Raw genomic sequence first — 5,897 nt, 5'->3', positions numbered from 1 at the left:
ATAGCAGCCTTAAACAATATACTAAATCAACTGGATTTAATTGACATCTTTAGAACATTTCACCCTAAAGCAGCAGAATATACAGTCTTTTCAAGTGCTCAAGTTACTTTCTCTAGGTTAGAACACATGTTAGGACACAAAATGAGTCTCAATAAACTTAAGAAGATTGAAGTCATATCAAGCATCATCTCTGATCACAATGGCATGCAACTATAAATCAACTACAATAGAAAAACTGAAAAACATTCAAACACTTAGAGGCTAAATAGCATGTTATTAAATAATGAATGGGTTAACAATGAGATAAAGGAAGAAATAAAAAATTTCCTTGAAATAAATGAAAATGAATATACAATAACTCAAAATCTAGGGGACACAGCAAAAGCAGTCCTGAGATGGAAGTGCATAGCATTACAGACATACTATAAGAAGCAACAAAAAGCTCAAAAAAAAAAAAAATTAACACTGCACTTAAAAGAACTAGAAAAAGAACAACAAATAAAGCCCAAAGGAAGTAGAAGGAAGGAAATAATAAAGATCAGAGTGGAAATAAATGACATAGAGGCTAAAAAAAAAATACAAAGGATCAATGAAACCAACAGCTGGTTCTTTGAAAAGGTAAACAAGATTGACAAACCTTTAACCAGATTCATCAAGGAAAAAAAAGAGAGGACCCGAATAAAGAGAGAGGACCAAATAAATAAAATTAAAAATGAAAGTGGAGAAGTAACAACTGACACTGCAGAAATAAAAGGATTGTAATACAATACTCTGAAGATCTATATGTCAAAAATTTGGACAACCCAGGTGAAATGGATAAATTCTTAGAAACATATTATCTTCCAAGACTCAATCTGGAAGAATCAGAAAACCTAATCAGACCAATTAAAACAAATGAAATTGAAACAGTTATCAAAAAACTACCATCAAACAAATGTCCCAGATTGTATGGCTTCACAGGTGAATTTTTTTTTCTTTTTTTTTTTCTGAAGCTGGAAACAGGGAGAGACAGTCAGACAGACTCCCGCATGCGCCCGACCAGGATCCACCCAGCACGCCCACCATGGGGCGACGCTCTGCCCACCAGGGGGCAATGCTCTGCCCCTCCGGGGGTCGCCATGTTGCGACCAGAGCTACTCTAGCGCCTGAGGCAGCGGCCACAGAGCCATCCCCAGAGCCCAGGCCATCTTTGCTCCAATGGAGCCTTGGCTGCGGGAGGGGAAGAGAGAGACAGAGAGGAAAGCGCGGCGGAGGGGTGGAGAAGCAAATGGGCGCTTCTCCTGTGTGCCCTGGCCGGGAATCGAACCCAAGTCCTCCGCACACTAGGCCGACGCTCTACCGCTGAGCCAACTGGCCAGGGCTTCACAGGTGAATTTTACCAAACATTCAAAGAAGAACTAACACCTATCCTTTTCAAGCTATTTCAAAAAATTCAAGAGGAGGGAAAACTTCCAAACTACTTTTATAAGGCAAGCATTATCCTCATTTCAAAACCAAGTAAAGATATTACAAAGAAAGAAAACTATAGGCCAATATCCCTGATAAATATATGCTAAAATTCTCAACAAAATATTAGCAAATCAGATCCAGCAATACATCAAAAAGATCATACACCATGATCATGTGGGATTTTTCCAGGGAGGCAAGTCTGGTACAATATTTACAAATGAATAAATGTGATTCATTACATAAACAAAAGGAAGGAGAAAAATCACATGAGTATATCAATAGATGCAAAAAAGCATTTGATAGAATCCAGTTTTTATGATCAAAACTCTCAGCAAAGTGGGAATACATGGAACATACCTCAACATGATAAAGGCCATCTATGACAAACTGACAGCCAACGTCATACTCAATGGGCAAAAACTAAAAGTAATCCCCTTAAGATCAGGAACAAGGCAGCAGTGCCCCTTTCACCACTCTTATTCAACATAGTTCTGGAAGTTTTAGCCACAGCAATCAGACAAGAAGAAGAAATAAAAGGCATCCAAATTGGAAAAGAAGAAATAAAACTATAATTATTTGCTGATGACATGATACTGTATATAGAATACCCTAAAGTCTCAGTCAAAAAACTATTAGCCTGACCGGGTGGTAGCGCAGTGGATAGAGTGTCGGACTGGGATGCAGAGGACCCAGGTTCGAGACCCTGAGGTTGCCAGCTTGAGCGCAGGTTCATCTGGTTTGAGCAAAAGCGCACTAGCTTGGACCCAAAGTCGCTGGCTTGAGCAAGGGGTTACTCGGTCTGCTGCAGCCCCACGGTCAAGGCACATATAAGAAAGCAATCAATGAACAACTAAGGTGTCACAACGAAAAACTAATGATTGATGGTTCTCATCTCTCTTCGTTCCTGTCCATCTGTCCCTCTCTCTGACTCTCTCTGTCATTGTAAAAAAACAAACAAACAAAACAAAACAATTAGACATGATAAATGTATTCAGCAAGGTGGCAATATATAAAATTAATATTCATAAATTAGTGGCATTTATATACACCAATAATAAACTGTCTGAAAGAGATATTAAGGAAACAATCCGCTTCACTATTGCAACAACAAAAAAAATAAAGTACCTAACAGTAAATTTAACCAAGCAGGTAAAAGACTTGTACTTGGAAAATTATAATACATTGAAAAAAGAAATCAAGGAAGATATAAACAAGTGGAAGAATATGCCATGTTCATGAATAGGAAGAATAAACATTATTAAAAAGTCTATACCATCCAAAGCAATCTATAAATCTATAAATCTATTTCAGTGCAATTTCTATTAAAATACTAATGAAGTACATCAAAGATATCAAACAAATATTCCAAAAATTTATATGGAACCAAAAAAGAAGATGAATAGTCTCAGCAATCTTGAAAATGAAGAATAAAGTGGGAGGTATCATGCTTCCTGATATCAAGTTATACTACAAGGGTATTGTACTCAAAACAGCTTGGTACTGACATAATAACAGGCATACAGATCAATGGAACAGAACAGAAAACCCAGAAATAAACCCACGTCTTTATGGTCAATTGATATTTTACAAAGGAGGTAAGAAAATACAATGGAGTAAAGACAGTCTCTTTAATAAATAGTGTTGGGAAATTAGGACAGGTACATGCAAAAAAATGAAATTACACCACCAACTTACACCATTCACAAAAATAAACTCAAAATGGATAAAAGACTTAAATGTAAGTCGTGAAACTATAAACATCTTGAAAGAAAACATAGGCAGTAAACTCTGATATCTCTCGTAGCAACATTTTTGCTGATTTATCTCCACAGGCAAGTGAAATAAAAGGCAAAACAAACAAACTAAAAAGCTTTTGTACAGCAAAAGACGCCATTAAAAAAAATAAAAAGACAACCCACACAATGAGAGAACATATTCGCCAATACATCTGATAAGGGTTTAAAAACCAAAATTTATAAAGAACTTCTAAAACTCAATACCAGGAAGGTAAACAATCCAATTAAAATATGGGCAAAAGAACTAAATAGACACTTCTCCAAAGAGGACATACAGATGGCCAATAGACATATGAAAAAATGTTCAACATCACTAATCATCAAAGAAATGCAAATTAACACCACAATGAGATATCACCTCACACTTGTCAGAATGGCGCTCATCAACAAAACGACACACAATAAGTGCTGGCAAGGATGTGGAGAAAAGGGAACCCTCCTGCACTGCTGGTGGGAATGCAGACTGGTGGGAATGCAGACTGGTGCACTCACTGTGGAAAACAGTAGGGAGATTCCTCAAAAAATTAGAAATGGGATTGCCTTTTGACCCAGCTGTCCCACTTTTAGGAATATATCCTAAGAATACCAAATTACTGATTCAAAAGAAGATATGCATCCCCATGTTTATTGCAGCATTGTTTACAATAGCCAAGATCTGGAAACAGCCCAAGTGTCCGTCAGTGGACAAGTGGGTTAAAAAGCAGTGGTACATATACACAATGGAATACTACATGGCCATGAAAAAGAAGGAAATCTTACCTTTTGTGATGGCATGGATGGACCTGGAGATTATTATGCTAAGTGAAATAAGCCAGGCAGAGAAAGACAAATATCATATGATCTCACTTATATGTGGAATCTAATGAACAAAGTGAACTGAGGAACAAAATAGAGGCAGAAGTAGGGTCTCAGGGAGCAGAAGGACAGCTGTCAGAGGGAAGGGGGATGAGGGGCAGGATCAGAGAAGGTGAAGGGATTAGTGAAACTATATATACATAACACAGAGATACAGATAACAGGACAGCAAATCCCAGAGAGAATGAGTGGAGAGCATTAGGAGGAGGAGAGCAAAGGGGGTGTAATGGGGGACATGTGGGTGGGGTTGAGGGTGTTATATTGAGTGGAACACTTGAATCCATGTTAACAGAATAAATTAAAATTAATAAAAAAAGATATAAGAATCAAGTTAACAATAAAAATAAATAGCTCTAAAAATAATGTCTAAAATATAGAAAAAAGAAACTACTTGAGAAGTACTCAAATATCATTTAGTTTTTGGAGTGCATGGACAATTTAATAGCTCCATTCTCTGTTGGCCACTGGCTCTATGACTAAATCAAGTGCAAACTGGCAGCTGGTAAGGCCTAATAAACCAGTAGGTAGAGGAGGTAATGAATTCATTGAATTAGATATATTTCACATTTTGCCCAAAACTGTACATAATCATGACCCAATTGGAATTTCTAACCCTATACTCTGCTTCCCAAGAGGTTGTTTGTTACCCAATTATGGCAAAGATAATGCGATGTGTTCACCAAACTCCATTTTGTTTTCCTTTAGGTAAGCACACTGGATTTCTGATGCAAATTTGAGATGGTCTTAGATGGGATCTGAAGGAAATTAATGCTGGAAAGTTTTGTGGTTGAATGATATAAGCTTAGCGGTGTAACCATGGACAAGTTAACCTATTCTTACCTAGTTATTGCATCTGCAGAGTCATTTACTGATGATTCTGGTTCTTGTGAAGAAAAACATGGTACATAATAGCCATTTAATAAATGTTACCGATTATCATCATGATTGATGCCATCATCACTACAGTGAGAAAATTCAGATGTTCCTAGGACCGACCACAACTCTCATTCATTTTGGGTAAGACTGTGAAAAAGAGTGTAAGCAATATCATTTTGGGTTTGTTTTTGCACCGCTTTATTAAAATATGAGTATTGCCATAAATGGTATACATGTTGAAAGCACCTGAGAATTGCAATAGATGTTTCAGAAGTAGAAGTTAAGGAATTTCTGAACGAGATTTTTCTATATTTCAAAATAAACTTTCAATTAAATGTTAGAAAAACCAGAGCATGCCATCTTGGAAAAGATATTTTTAAATTATGAGGAAAACAGCCTTGTGCAAGTCACATACAGGTTTTTTCCTCATACTTTTTAAAACTGTTGTTTTGGAACCAGCTTGCCATTCCTTTGTGTTTGCGCACACACATTAGACAGAACACGGGCAATGTTAACACAAATACTGCCAATCAGAGCTCAAGGTTAATGTATTATTTTTTTTTCATCAGTTAATCCTGGATCCCTAGGTTCTTGGATGTACGATAGAATCACATTCATCAGAAGGTCTCAAGGGACACATAAAGCTTTCAAATACCTAAGGATTTGGATAATAAGGTAACCTGGCAAATGGAGCTTTGCACTTGGCAGTGTAGATTGCTACATCTCCGGCACAGATTCACTAAGTATCCTTTCCATCTCCTTCGGTTTATGGATGGCCAACCACTGCGGCCAAATCGTCCCACTAAACAGGGGGTGTTATGCTCCAGGTTCACTGAATTTGGAGTTTTCAAGAGTAGGTTGTTTTTCCTCTTCATCGGTTACGTAGGGTTGGAAAAATCCAAGAGTCAAAAGCTTAACTAT

This window comes from Saccopteryx bilineata, chromosome 3, assembly GCF_036850765.1.
Source record: "Saccopteryx bilineata isolate mSacBil1 chromosome 3, mSacBil1_pri_phased_curated, whole genome shotgun sequence".
Taxonomy (NCBI): Eukaryota; Metazoa; Chordata; class Mammalia; order Chiroptera; family Emballonuridae; genus Saccopteryx; species Saccopteryx bilineata.
This window is presented reverse-complemented; position numbering follows the sequence as displayed.